General features: G+C 47.1%; 1 protein-coding gene across 7 annotated transcripts in view; it reads left to right on the forward strand.

Moving 5' to 3' along the window:
- Window positions 1–16,226, forward strand: part of RASSF4 (Ras association domain family member 4) — a 467,259-nt gene that overhangs the window by 151,664 nt on the left and 299,369 nt on the right. The window lies entirely within an intron of this gene.

A 16,226-nucleotide genomic window follows, 5' to 3' on the forward strand; every position in this document is an offset into this window, starting at 1 on the left:
TGTAAACAATCATATACACCCTTTTTAAATTGGTATTGTTCATACGAATGGTTGTTTTATTTTATCATGTAGATTTCTCTACCCCTGAAGAAGTCCCATTAAGGGACGAAACGTGTTGGGTCAATCTATCTTTCTGCATTTTTGTCACTCCGTGAATCTATACCAACAAAGAATCTGAATGTAAAACCGGATAAATCCGAAGACACAGCTTTATGAAACCTTATCGAGTTCTCTTGATGTTTTATTGCATTTTTATGAATACATTTTACTTGAATGTATTTGAGACGTTTATTGTATTCCACTGCAATTAAGTACGTGAACAATACCATTAATCTAGCACCCTCAGATCTGTGCATATGATATACACTATTTCCAAATCAGCCGGCACTCCGTGCTTAAAAACAGCTGGGTGTAAATTTTTACTAAGATGGGAGTTCTCTTTTAAGATGAGATGTTGCCCATAGCAACCAATCAGATTCTACTTCTCATTTATTTAGCACCTTCTAGAACATAATACCTGGCATCTGATGTGTTGCTATGGGCAACATCTCATCTTAACTAGAACTCCCATCTTAGTAAATTTACCCCTTGGTCCCGGTGCCCAGTGCAAATTATCATACACTCCTCCAAAGCAGCACGGCACTCACAGGGACTCGTCTCAAAACGTGTTTAATCACGGTGTCATATCAACATGTGTCAAGGCTTCCGCCTCTTCCTCAGGACACACCAATAGTATAAAATACAATACATACAAGTGACATTAAATACCTGATACCAGGAGAATCTTCCCGCCACCGCCATCATCTTCCACTGCCGCAGCCGTCGGATGTCCACAGGTACTTCACTTCCGGGTAAGCGTAGGCAGGTGTTGCTAAGCAACCTCCAGCTTGCGTTCCAGACGGAGGAGACCAGTTCACACATCCCCTAACAGCGATGCAAGCGGACAAGGCTGGGGAGGAAAAAAAAAAAACAAATTATCGATAACAATACACACATACATAATTACCAAAGAACATCTTAAAACTACAGCATTCCTTAGTAAACCTAACAAAAGGGAGGTAATCTGCGCACTGGGGTGGTTTTACTGTATGGGATGTGCTGCTAGTCAAAAGGGTGTCCTTGCCCTTTGGTTCAATATGGATATCTGGTTTTCACCTGACTGCACTCATCCCCTACAGTTTGAGTACTCGTGAAATGATGCAAATGGATACTTATATAAAGGTGTGTTTTACTTTCACATGTATCAAATATGACACTCAATATAATGAAACAGTGCAGATAATATTGTGGAACATGAAAAAGGTGGTAATCACAATGTGTGCTCCACGGGGAGCACCTGTTTAACTCAGTCCTTTAATCACTCAAATTGGTGATTAGATCCTTTAGGTTCTCGGCGTGTGTGTTCTGACACAAAGGCCAATGGGCTGGAAAAAAAAAAATATATATATATATATATGTAATGATTAAATCTGGCTGTGTTGCTTTAAAAGTCAAATATAGATTTTCCAGTGGAAAGGTCTCTAGTCCTGACCGGACTGTGTGGGCTTTAAAAATCTGTCTTTAGTAATTAGATTCATGTAGTTGCAGAGGACGGCGTCCCGTACCTCTGCGTGTGGAAGTCAGGTATTCGTGCACTATCGTTGCGGCCGTACTTGTAAGATGTACAGGTGCGGGGGGCAGCGGGAACCTCCTGGCTTCTCCGGACAGACTCGTCCCTCAGCTCGCGCACCCGCTCTCCGGTTCGTCCTGTTAGGGATCTCCCCGTGTGCCTGCGCCGCTCGCTGGGTTGGTCGCGTTCGCGTGGGGGGGAGCTCAGCCGCAGGATCTAAACAGAGCCTGTGGCAGTGTTACACCTCCCCACAACGGAGTACTCACCTGTGTGGTCCTCGTGCTGCCCGTCCGTCTGTACTGCTTACCGATGTCTGCGCCGTAGGTCCGAGGGTCTCACAGCACTCTCCTGTCCTCCAATGGTTTGATGTCTCTTAATCGTCTCCTCCAACGCGTTTCAACCGGATCGGTCTTCCTCTGGGAGTCTTTGCAGTGTTCTGATAGTGGTGGGTGTTAAAATGGCTTGCGGGCGGGACCAGCATCAGTTCCTCCTTTGTTCCACTGATTTGATTGGTGGTTGAGGTTGTCAGTATTGCAGGGGGCAAATTACATGTTCCTGCAATCTGTCCCATTTGTGAGTTTCAGAAACAGGGAAAGTATGAAAACATGGCAATGCAAATTAAATTTTTATTTTTATTTTTTTTGATTGGTGATTGAGGTTGTCAGTATTGCAGGGGGCAGATCACATGTTCCTGCAATCTGTCCCATTTGTGAGTTTCAGAAACAGGGAAAAGGGAAAGTATGAAAACATGGCAATGCAAATGAAATTCCTTTTTCACTGACGTCCTAGTGGATGCTGGGAACTCCGTAAGGACCATGGGGAATAGCGGCTCCGCAGGAGACTGGGCACAAAAGTAAAGCTTTAGGACTACCTGGTGTGCACTGGCTCCTCCCCCTATGACCCTCCTCCAAGCCTCAGTTAGATTTTTGTGCCCGACCGAGCAGGGTGCAATCTAGGGGGCTCTCCTGAGCTTCTTAGAAAAAGTTAGTTTTAGGTTTCTTATTTTCAGTGAGACCTGCTGGCAACAGGCTCACTGCATCGAGGGACTAAGGGGAGAAGAAGCGAACCTGCCTGCTTGCAGCCAGCTTGGGCTTCTTAGGCTACTGGACACCATTAGCTCCAGAGGGACCGAACACAGGCCCAGCCTCGGAGTCCGGTCCCAGAGCCGCGCCGCCGGCCCCCTTACAGAGCCAGAAGCAAGAAGAGGTCCGGAAAATCGGCGGCAGAAGACATCAGTCTTCAACAAGGTAGCGCACAGCACTGCAGCTGTGCGCCATTGCTCCTCAGGCACACTTCACACTCCGGTCACTGAGGGTGCAGGGCGCTAGGGGGGGGCGCCCTGAGCAGCAATAAAAACACCTTGGCTGGCGAAAATACATCACATATAACCCCCAGGGCTATATGGATGTATTTTAACCCCTGCCAGAATACAGCAAAACGCGGGAGAAAAGTCCGCCGAGAAGGGGGCGGAGCCTATCTCCTCAGCACACGTGCGCCATTTTCCCTCACAGCTCCGCTGGAAGGACGTCTCCCTGACTCTCCCCTGCAGTCCTGCACTACAGAAAAGGGTAAAAAATAGAGGGGGGGCACTAATTTTGCGCAGTTTGATAATATCAGCAGCTATAAGGGGAAAACACATTATATAGTGGTATCCCTATATATATATATATATATATATATATATATATATATATATATATATATATATACATATATATAGCGCTCTGGTGTGTGCTGGCATACTCTCCCTCTGTCTCCCCAAAGGGCTAGTGGGGTCCTGTCCTCTATCAGAGCATTCCCTGTGTGTGTGCTGTGTGTCGGTACGATTGTGTCGACATGTTTGAGGAGGAAAATTATGTGGAGGCGGAGCAATTGCCTGTAATAGAGATGTCACCCCCTATGGAGTCGACACCTGAGTGGATGGGCTTATGGAAGGAATTAACAGTGTCAGCTCTTTACAAAAGACGGTTGATGACATGAGGCAGCCGGCTACTCAGCTTGTGCCTGTCCAGGCGTCTCAAAGGCCATCAGGGGCTCTAAAACGCCCGTTACCTCAGATGGCAGACACAGATGCCGACACGGAGACTCCAGTGTCGACGATGAAGAGACGAATGTGACTTCCAGTAGGGCCACACGTTACATGATTGAGGCAATGAAAAATGTTTTACATATTTCTGATAATACAAGTACCACTAAAAAGGGTATTATGTTTGGTGAGAAAAAACTGCCTGTAGTTTTTCCTGCATCTGAGGAATTAAATGAAGTGTGTGATGAAGCGTGGGTTTCCCCCGATAAAAAACTGATAATTCCTAAAAGGTTATTGGCATCATACCCTTTCCCGCCAGAGGATAGGGCACGTTGGGAAACACCCCCTAGGGTGGATAAAGCGCTCACACGCTTGTCTAAACAGGTGGCACTACCCTCTCCTGAGACGGCCGCCCTTAAGGAACCTGCTGACAGAAAGCAGGAGAATATCCTAAAATGTATATACACTCACACGGGAGTTATACTGCGACCAGCAATCGCCTCAGCCTGGATGTGCAGTGCTGGGGTGGCTTGGTCGGATTCCCTGACGGACAATATTGATACCCTAGACAGGGACAGTATATTACTGACTATAGAGCATTTAAAAGATGCATTTCTATATATGCGTGATGCACAGAGGGATATCTGCCGACTGGCATCAAGAGTAAGTGCGCTGTCCATTTCTGCCAGAAGAGGGTTATGGACGCGGCAGTGGTCAGGTGATGCGGATTCCAAAAGGCATATGGAAGTATTGCCTTATAAAGGGGAGGAGTTATTTGGGGTAGGTCTATCAGACCTGGTAGCCACGGCAACTGCTGGGAAATCCACATTTTTACCCCAGGTAGCCTCTCAACATAAGAAGACGCCGTATTATCAGGCGCACTCCTTTCGGCCCCATAAGGGCAAGCGAGCAAAAGGCTCCTCATTTCTGCCCCGTGGCAGGGGGAGAGGGAAAAGGCTGCAGCAAACAGCCAGTTCCCAGGAACAGAAGCCCTCTCCCGCCTCTGCCATGTCCTCAGCATGACGCTGGGGCTTTACAAGCGGACTCAGGCACGGTGGGGGCCCGTCTCAAGAATTTCAGCGCGCAGTGGGCTCACTCACAAGTGGACCCCTGGATCCTTCAGGTGGTATCTCAGGGGTACAAATTGGAATTCGAGACGTCTCCCCCTCGCCGTTTCCTAAAGTCTGCTTTACCGACGTCTCCCTCCGACAGGGAGGCGGTATTGGAAGCCATTCACAAGCTGTATTCCCAGCAGGTGATAATCAAGGTACCCCTCCTGCAACAAGGAAAGGGGTATTATTCCACGCTGTTTGTGGTACCGAAGCCGGACGGCTCGGTGAGACCTATTTTAAATCTAAAATCTTTGAACACTTACATACAGAGGTTCAAATTCAAGATGGAGTCACTCAGAGCGGTGATTGCGAACCTGGAAGAAGGGGATTATATGGTGTCTCTGGACATCAAGGATGCTTACCTCCATGTCCCAATTTACCCTTCTCACCAAGGGTACCTCAGGTTTGTGGTACAGAACTGTCACTATCAGTTTCAGACGCTGCCGTTTGGATTGTCCACGGCACCCCGGGTCTTTACCAAAGTAATGGCCAAAATGATGATACTCCTTCGAAGGAAGGGAGTTTTAGTTATCCCTTACTTGGACGATCTCCTGATAAGGGCAAGATCCAGGGAACAGTTGGAAGTCGGGGTAGCACTATCTCAGGTAGTGTTGCGGCAGCACGGTTGGATTCTCAATATTCCAAAATCGCAGCTGATCCCGACGACGCGTCTTCTATTCCTAGGGATGATCCTGGACACAGTCCAGAAAAAGGTGTTTCTCCCGGAGGAGAAAGCCAGGGAGTTATCCGAGCTAGTCCGAAACCTCCTAAAACCAGGCCAAGTCTCAGTGCATCAATGCACAAGGGTCCTGGGAAAAATGGTGGCTTCCTACGAAGCAATCCCATTCGGCAGATTCCACGCAAGAACTTTCCAGTGGGACCTGCTGGACAAATGGTCCGGATCGCATCTTCAGATGCATCAGCGGATAACCCTGTCACCAAAGACAAGGGTGTCTCTCCTGTGGTGGTTACAGAGTGCTCATCTTCTAGAGGGCCGCAGATTCGGCATTCAGGACTGGGTCCTGGTGGCCACGGATGCCAGCCTGCGAGGCTGGGGAGCAGTCACACAGGGAAGGAATTTCCAGGGCTTGTGGTCAAGCCTGGAGACATCACTTCACATAAATATCCTGGAGCTAAAGGGCCATTTACAATGCTCTAAGCCTAGCAAGACCGCTGCTTCAAGGTCAGCCGGTGCTGATCCAGTCAGACAACATCACGGCAGTCGCCCACGAAAACAGACAGGGCGGCACAAGAAGCAGGAGGGCAATGGCAGAAGCTGCAAGGATTCTTCGCTGGGCGGAAAATCATGTGATAGCACTGTCAGCAGTGTTCATTCCGGGAGTGGACAACTGGGAAGCAGACTTCCTCAGCAGGCACGACCTCCACCCGGGAGAGTGGGGACTTCACCCAGAAGTCTTCCACATGAATGTGAACCGTTGGGAAAAACCAAAGGTGGACATGATGGCGTCCCGCCTCAACAAAAAACTAGACCGGTATTGCGCCAGGTCAAGGGACCCTCAGGCAATAGCTGTGGACGCTCTGGTAACACCGTGGGTGTACCAGTCAGTGTATGTGTTCCCTCCTCTGCCTCTCATACCCAAGGTACTGAGAATTATAAGACGGAGAGGAGTAAGAACTATACTCGTGGCTCCGGATTGGCCAAGAAGGACTTGGTACCCGGAACTTCAAGAGATGCTCACAGAGGACCCGTGGCCTCTACCTCTAAGAAGGGACCTGCTCCAGCAAGGACCCTGTCTGTTCCAAGACTTACCGCGGCTGCGTTTGACGGCATGGCGGTTGAACGCCGGATCCTGAAGGAAAAAGGCATTCCAGATGACGTCATCCCTACTTTGATTAAAGCCAGAAAGGATGTAACCGCAAAGCATTATCATCGCATTTGGCGTAAATATGTTGCGTGGTGCGAGGCCAGGAAGGCCCCTACAGAGGAATTTCAACTGGGTCGATTCCTGCATTTCCTGCAAACAGGAGTGTCTATGGGCCTAAAATTGGGGTCCATTAAGGTTCAAATTTCGGCCCTGTCGATTTTCTTCCAGAAAGAACTGGCTTCAGTTCCTGAAGTTCAGACGTTTGTCAAGGGGGTACTGCATATACAGCCTCCTTTTGTGCCTCCAGTGGCACCTTGGGATCTCAATGTAGTTTTTGGGTTCCTAAAATCACATTGGTTTGAACCACTCACCACTGTGGACTTAAAATATCTCACATGGAAAGTGGTAATGCTGTTGGCCTTGGCTTTGGCCAGGCGTGTGTCAGAATTGGCGGCTTTATCCTATAAAAGCCCTTACCTGATTTTTCATACGGACAGGGCAGAATTGAGGACTCGTCCTCAATTTCTCCCTAAGGTGGTTTCAGCGTTTCACCTGAACCAGCCTATTGTGGTACCTGCGGCTACTAGGGACTTGGAGGACTCCAAGTTGCTGGACGTAGTCAGGGCCCTGAAAATATATGTTTCCAGGACGGCTGGAGTCAGAAAATCTGACTCGCTGTTTATCCTGTATGCACCCAACAAGCTGGGTGCTCCTGCTTCTAAGCAGACTATTGCTCGTTGGATTTGTAGTACAATTCAGCTTGCACATTCTGTGGCAGGCCTGCCACAGCCAAAATCTGTAAAAGCCCATTCCACAAGGAAGGTGGGCTCATCTTGGGCGGCTGCCCGAGGGGTCTCGGCTTTACAACTTTGCCGAGCAGCTACTTGGTCAGGGGCAAACACGTTTGCTAAATTCTACAAATTTGATACCCTGGCTGAGGAGGACCTGGAGTTCTCTCATTCGGTGCTGCAGAGTCATCCGCACTCTCCCGCCCGTTTGGGAGCTTTGGTATAATCCCCATGGTCCTTACGGAGTTCCCAGCATCCACTAGGACGTCAGAGAAAATAAGAATTTACTTACCGATAATTCTATTTCTCGTAGTCCGTAGTGGATGCTGGGCGCCCATCCCAAGTGCGGATTGTCTGCAATACTTGTACATAGTTATTGTTAACTAAATCGGGTTATTGTTGTTGTGAGCCATCTATTCAGAGGCTCCTCTATTATCATGCTGTTAACTGGGTTCATATCACAAGTTGTACGGTGTGATTGGTGTGGCTGGTATGAGTCTTACCCGGGATTCATGAATCCTTCCTTATTGTGTACGCTCGTCCGGGCACAGTATCCTAACTGAGGCTTGGAGGAGGGTCATAACGGGAGGAGCCAGTGCACACCAGGTAGTCCTAAAGCTTTACTTTTGTGCCCAGTCTCCTGCGGAGCCGCTATTCCCCATGGTCCTTACGGAGGTCCCAGCATCCACTACGGACTACGAGAAATAGAATTATCGGTAAGTAAATTCTTATTTTTTTTTTTTTATTTTTTTTTTTTAAAGGTCCATAGTGGTGTTTCTTAATTATTTTTTGTTAGGCATTTGTATTCTCAGACAAATAATACGATTCTGGTTGTGTGTCTGGGTTTCTGAATTTCAGTCATCGGTACCAAGGTGCATTAACCAATGAACATAATATACTTTGGTCATGTAAAATTAAATGAGAATTGCGGTTATTGTATACCAGTGATGGTGTGAATCTTATTGTTAGAGCAAATGGCATAGGGCCTGTTGGTAAGCTTACTATTGTGGAAGATGTTATGTTACGTTGGGATATTACTTATGTGTTTTATGTGGCAATGGTATGTGGCTTGTTAGTATGCTATCTGATTACATATATATATATATATATATATATATATATATATATATATTTTCCAGCCCATTGGCCTTTGTGTCAGAACACACACGCCAAGAACCTAAAGGATCTAATCACCAATTTGAGTGATTAAAGGACTGAGTTAAAAAGGTGCTCCCCGTGGAGCACACATTGTGATTACCACCTTTTTCATGTTCCACAATATTATCTGCACTGTTTCATTATATTGAGTGTCATATTTGATACATGTGAAAGTAAAACACACCTTTATATAAGTATCCATTTGCATCATTTCACGAGTACTCAAACTGTAGGGGATGAGCGCAGTCAGGTAAAAACCAGATATCCTTAGTAAACATAAGGCTGCCTATTACTATAACCCTACATACTTCCTACAGTGCTCATAGTAGTGATGAGCGGGTTCGGTTCCTCGGAATCCGAACCCGCCCGAACTTCAGTTTTTTTTACACGGATCCGAGCGACTCGGATCTTCCCGCCTTGCTCGGTTAACCCGAGCGCGCCCGAACGTCATCATGACGCTGTCGGATTCTCGCGAGGCTCGGATTCTATCGCGAGACTCGGATTCTATATAAGGAGCCGCGCGTCGCCGCCATTTTACACGTGCATTGAGATTGATAGTGAGAGGACGTGGCTGGCGTCCTCTCCGTTTAGAGAAGAAATAGATAGGAGAGTGAGACAGTGACACTTCATTTACTGGAGCTTAGGAGGAGTACTCAGACAGAGAGTGCAGAATTTTGCTGATAGGATATTAGTTAGTTATACTAGTGACTGACCAGTGACCACCAGTGCAGTTTTATATTATTTAATATAATCCGTTCTCTGCCTGAAAAAAACGATACACAGTGACTCAGTCACATACCATATCTGTGCTCAGCCCAGTGTGCTGCTGCATCATCTATGTATAATATCTGACTGTGCTCACACAGCTTAATTGTGGGGGAGACTGGGGAGCAGTTAGGTTATAGCAGGAGCCAGGAGTACATATTAAAATTAAACAGTGCACACTTTTTTTCTGCAGGAGTGCCACTGCCAGTGTGACTGACCAGTGACCTGACCACCAGTATATAGTATACTATATTGTATTGTGAATGTCTGCCTGTAAAAGTTAAACACACGTCGTGTGACTTGACTTGTGTGGTGTTTTTTTATTCTATAAAATAAAAAACTCATTCTGCTGACAGACAGTGTCCAGCAGGTCCGTCATTATATAATATATACCTGTCCGGCTGCAGTAGTGATATATATATATTTTTTATATCATTATTTATCATCCAGTCGCAGCAGACACAGTACGGTAGTTCACGGCTGTAGCTACCTCTGTGTCGGCACTCGGCAGTCCATCCATAATTGTATACCACCTACCCGTGGTTTTTTTTTTCTTTCTTCTTTATACATACTACATCTCATTATCATCCAGTCTATATTAGCAGCAGACACAGTACAGTACGGTAGTCCACGGCTGTAGCTACCTCTGTGTCGGCACTCGGCAGTCCGTCCATAATTGTGTACCACCTACCCGTGTTTTTTTTTTTCTTTCTTCTTTATACATACTACATCTCATTATCAACCAGTCTAGATTAGCAGCAGACACAGTACGGTAGTCCACGGCTGTAGCTACCTCTGTGTCGGCACTCGGCAGTCCATCCATAATTGTATACCACCTACCCGTGGTTTTTTTTTCTTTCTTCTTTATACATACTACATCTCATTATCATCCAGTCTATATTAGCAGCAGACACAGTACAGTACGGTAGTCCACGGCTGTAGCTACCTCTGTGTCGGCACTCGGCAGTCCATCCATAATTGTATACCACCTACCCGTGGTTTTTTTTTTCTTTCTTCTTTATACATACATACTACATCTCATTATCATCCAGTCTATATTAGCAGCAGACACAGTACAGTACGGTAGTCCACGGCTGTAGCTACCTCTGTGTCGGCACTCGGCAGTCCGTCCATAATTGTATACCACCTACCCATGGTTTTTTTTTCTTTCTTCTTTATACATACATACTACATCTCTTTATCAACCAGTCTATATTAGCAGCAGACACAGTACGGTAGTTCACGGCTGTAGCTACCTCTGTGTCGGCACTCGGCAGTCCATCCATAATTGTATACCACCTACCCGTGGTTTTTTTTTTCTTTCTTCTTTATACATACTACATCTCATTATCATCCAGTCTATATTAGCAGCAGACACAGTACAGTACGGTAGTCCACGGCTGTAGCTACCTCTGTGTCGGCACTCGGCAGTCCATCCATAATTGTATACCACCTACCCGTGGTTTTTTTTTCTTTCTTCTTTATACATACATACTACATCTCATTATCAACCAGTCTATATTAGCAGCAGACACAGTACGGTAGTCCACGGCTGTAGCTACCTCTGTGTCGGCACTCGGCAGTCCGTCCATAATTGTATACCACCTACCCGTGGTTTTTTTTTTCTTTCTTCTTTATACATACATACTACATCTCATTATCATCCAGTCTATATTAGCAGCAGACACAGTACAGTACAATAGTCCACGGCTGTAGCTACCTCTGTGTCGGCACTCGGCAGTCCATCCATAATTGTATACTAGTATCCATCCATCTCCATTGTTTACCTGAGGTGCCTTTTAGTAGTGCCTATTAAAATATGGAGAACAAAAATGTTGAGGTTCCAAAATTAGGGAAAGATCAAGATCCACTTCCACCTCGTGCTGAAGCTGCTGCCACTAGTCATGGCCGAGACGATGAAATGCCAGCAACGTCGTCTGCCAAGGCCGATGCCCAATGTCATAGTACAGAGCATGTCAAATCCAAAACACCAAATATCAGTAAAAAAAGGACTCCAAAACCTAAAATAAAATTGTCGGAGGAGAAGCGTAAACTTGCCAATATGCCATTTACCACACGGAGTGGCAAGGAACGGCTGAGGCCCTGGCCTATGTTCATGGCTAGTGGTTCAGCTTCACATGAGGATGGAGGCACTCAGCCTCTCGCTAGAAAAATGAAAAGACTCAAGCTGGCAAAAGCAGTAGCACCGCAAAGAACTGTGCGTTCTTCGAAATCCCAAATCCACAAGGAGAGTCCAATTGTGTCGGTTGCGATGCCTGACCTTCCCAACACTGGACGTGAAGAGCATGCGCCTTCCACCATTTGCACGCCCCCTGCAAGTGCTGGAAGGAGCACCCGCAGTCCAGTTCCTGATAGTCAGATTGAAGATGTCAGTGTTGAAGTACACCAGGATGAGGAGGATATGGGTGTTGCTGGCGCTGGGGAGGAAATTGACCAGGAGGATTCTGATGGTGAGGTGGTTTGTTTAAGTCAGGCACCCGGGGAGACACCTGTTGTCCGTGGGAGGAATATGGCCGTTGACATGCCTGGTGAAAATACCAAAAAAATCAGCTCTTCGGTGTGGAACTATTTCAACAGAAATGCGGACAACAGGTGTCAAGCCGTGTGTTCCCTTTGTCAAGCTGTAATAAGTAGGGGTAAGGACGTTAACCACCTCGGAACATCCTCCCTTATACGTCACCTGCAGCGCATTCATAATAAGTCAGTGACAAGTTCAAAAACTTTGGGTGACAGCGGAAGCAGTCCACTGACCAGTAAATCCCTTCCTCTTGTAACCAAGCTCACGCAAACCACCCCACCAACTCCCTCAGTGTCAATTTCCTCCTTCCCCAGGAATGCCAATAGTCCTGCAGGCCATGTCACTGGCAATTCTGACGAGTCCTCTCCTGCCTGGGATTCCTCCGATGCATCCTTGCGTGTAACGCCTACTGCTGCTGGCGCTGCTGTTGTTGCTGCTGGGAGTCGATGGTCATCCCAGAGGGGAAGTCGGAAGACCACTTTTACTACTTCCACCAAGCAATTGACTGTCCAACAGTCCTTTGCGAGGAAGATGAAATATCACAGCAGTCATCCTACAGCAAAGCGGATAACTGAGGCCTTGGCATCCTGGGTGGTGAGAAACGTGGTTCCGGTATGCATCATTACTGCAGAGCCAACTAGAGACTTGTTGGAGGTACTGTGTCCCCGGTACCAAATACCATCTAGGTTCCATTTCTCTAGGCAGGCGATACCGAAAATGTACACAGACCTCAGAAAAAGAGTCACCAGTGTCCTAAAAAATGCAGCTGTACCCAATGTCCACTTAACCACGGACATGTGGAGCAGGGCAGGGTCAGGACTATATGACTGTGACAGCCCACTGGGTAGATGCATGGACTCCCGCCGCAAGAACAGCAGCGGCGGCACCAGTAACAGCATCTCGCAAACGCCAACTCTTTCCTAGGCAGGCTACGCTTTGTATCACCGGTTTCCAGAATACGCACACAGCTGAAAACCTCTTACGGCAACTGAGGAAGATCATCGCGGAATGGCTTACCCCAATTGGACTCTCCTGTGGATTTGTGGCATCGGACAACGCCAGCAATATTGTGTGTGCATTAAATATGGGCAAATTCCAGCACGTCCCATGTTTTGCACATACCTTGAATTTGGTGGTGCAGAATTTTTTAAAAAACGACAGGGGCGTGCAAGAGATGCTGTCGGTGGCCAGAAGAATTGCGGGACACTTTCGGCGTACAGGCACCACGTACAGAAGACTGGAGCACCACCGAAAACTACTGAACCTGCCCTGCCATCATCTGAAGCAAGAAGTGGTAACGAGGTGGAATTCAACCCTCTATATGCTTCAGAGGTTGGAGGAGCAGCAAAAGGCCATTCAAGCCTATACAATTGAGCACGATATAGGAGGTGGAATGCACCTGTCTCAAGCGCAGTGGAGAATGATTTCAACGTTGTGCAAGGTTCTGATGCCCTTTGAACTTGCCACACGTGAAGTCAGTTCAGACACTGCCAGCCTGAGTCAGGTCATTCCCCTCATCAGGCTTTTGCAGAAGAAGCTGGAGACATTGAAGGAGGAGCTAACACGGAGCGATTCCGCTAGGCATGTGGGACTTGTGGATGGAGCCCTTAATTCGCTTAACAAGGATTCACGGGTGGTCAATCTGTTGAAATCAGAGCACTACATTTTGGCCACCATGCTCGATCCTAGATTTAAAGCCTACCTTGGATCTCTCTTTCCGGCAGACACAAGTCTGCTGGGGTTGAAAGACCTGCTGGTGAGAAAATTGTCAAGTCAAGCGGAACGCGACCTGTCAACATCTCCTCCTTCACATTCTCTCCCGCAACTGGGGGTGCGAGGAAAAGGCTCAGAATTCCGAGCCCACCCGCTGGCGGTGATGCAGGGCAGTCTGGAGCGACTGCTGATGCTGACATCTGGTCCGGACTGAAGGACCTGACAACGATTACGGACATGTCGTCTACTGTCACTGCATATGATTCTCTCAACATTGAAAGAATGGTGGAGGATTATATGAGTGACCGCATCCAAGTAGGCACGTCACACAGTCCGTACTTATACTGGCAGGAAAAAGAGGCAGTTTGGAGGCCCTTGCACAAACTGGCTTTATTCTACCTAAGTTGCCCTCCCACAAGTGTGTACTCCGAAAGAGTGTTTAGTGCCGCCGCTCACCTTGTCAGCAATCGGCGTACGAGGTTACATCCAGAAAATGTGGAGAAGATGATGTTCATTAAAATGAATTATAATCAATTCCTCCGCGGAGACATTGACCAGCAGCAATTGCCTCCACAAAGTACACAGGGAGCTGAGATGGTGGATTCCAGTGGGGACGAATTGATAATCTGTGAGGAGGGGGATGTACACGGTGATATATCGGAGGATGATGATGAGGTGGACATCTTGCCTCTGTAGAGCCAGTTTGTGCAAGGAGAGATTAATTGCTTCTTTTTTGGGGGGGGTCCAAACCAACCCGTCATATCAGTCACAGTCGTGTGGCAGACCCTGTCACTGAAATGATGGGTTGGTTAAAGTGTGCATGTCCTGTTTATACAACATAAGGGTGGGTGGGAGGGCCCAAGAACAATTCCATCTTGCACCTCCTTTTTTTCTTTTATTTTTCTTTGCGTCATGTGCTGTTTGGGGAGGGTTTTTTGGAAGGGCCATCCTGCGTGACACTGCAGTGCCACTCCTAGATGGGCCCGGTGTTTGTGTCGGCCACTAGGGTCGCTTATCTTACTCACACAGTCAGCTACCTCATTGCGCCTCTTTTTTTCTTTGCGTCATGTGCTGTTTGGGGAGGGTTTTTTGGAAGGGCCATCCTGCGTGACACTGCAGTGCCAATCCTAGATGGGCCCGGTGTTTGTGTCGGCCACTAGGGTCGCTTATCTTACTCACACAGTCAGCTACCTCATTGCGCCTCTTTTTTTCTTTGCGTCATGTGCTGTTTGGGGAGGGTTTTTTGGAAGGGACATCCTGCGTGACACTGCAGTGCCACTCCTAGATGGGCCCGGTGTTTGTGTCGGCCACTAGGGTCGCTTATCTTACTCACACAGCGACCTCGGTGCAAATTTTAGGACTAAAAATAATATTGTGAGGTGTGAGGTATTCAGAATAGACTGAAAATGAGTGTAAATTATGGTTTTTGAGGTTAATAATACTTTGGGATCAAAATGACCCCCAAAATTCTATGATTTAAGCTGTTTTTTGAAAAAAACACCCGAATCCAAAACACACCCGAATCCGACAAAAAAAATTCGGTGAGGTTTTGCCAAAACGCGGTCGAACCCAAAACACGGCCGCGGAACCGAACCCAAAACCAAAACACAAAACCCGAAAAATTTCCGGCGCTCATCTCTAGCTCATAGTGACAGATACTAGAAATACCGTCTTCAGGCCCCATATTACAGATATTAACCAAACCTATCCCTTCCCTCTGTATTACTTAGGGACAATCCAGAGATTATCTATATCTTATTAGTAAATAACTACATCCTACTAATCAGGGGTGGATTGGGATCGAAAACCAGCCCGGGAAATATATGTAAGCAGCCCTATTGGGGGGGAAGGGTCTGTTTGAGGGGGTGTGAGTCTGTCAAGTGGGAGGGATTACTGCGCTGAAGGCCTGAACAAAAGCAGGGATGTAAAGTGCGCGCCGCAGACGCGCTGCAAAATTTTAGGGGCGTGGCTTTGCGGGGAAGAGGCGTGGCCACATAATAGTGCCAATTCACATTACACCACAAAGTAGTGCCACTTATACACACTGCACCAGATAGAACCTCCTATACACACTGCACCAGGTATACACGGTATACACTTTGTGCCAGGCAGAGCACATTATACACATTGCACCAGGTAAAGCACATTATACACATTGCACCAGGCAGAGCACATTATGCACATTGCACCAGGTAAAGCACATTATACATATTGCACCAGGTAGAGCACGTTATACACATTGCATCAGGTAGAGCACACATTGCAGCTGGTAAATCACATTATACACATTGCACATATTGCACCAGGTAAAGCACATTATACACATTGCACCAGGCAGAGCACATTGCACCAGGTAAAGCACATTATACATATTGCACCAGGCAGAGCACATTGCACCAGGTAAAGCACATTATACATATTGCACCAGGTAGAGCACGTTATACACATTGCAGCTGGTAAAGCACATTATACATATTGCACCAGGTAAAGCACATTATGCACATTGCACCAGGTAAAGCACATTATACATATTGCACCAGGTAGAGCACGTTATACACATTGCATCAGGTAGAGCATGTTATACACATTGCAGCTGGTAAAGCACATTGCACCAGGCAGAGCACGTTATACACATGCCACCAGGCAGAGCACATTATACATATTGCACCAGGTAGAGCGCATTATACACA

Source organism: Pseudophryne corroboree, chromosome 3 (genome assembly GCF_028390025.1).
Source record: "Pseudophryne corroboree isolate aPseCor3 chromosome 3, aPseCor3.hap2, whole genome shotgun sequence".
In the NCBI taxonomy this organism is placed as follows: domain Eukaryota; kingdom Metazoa; phylum Chordata; class Amphibia; order Anura; family Myobatrachidae; genus Pseudophryne; species Pseudophryne corroboree.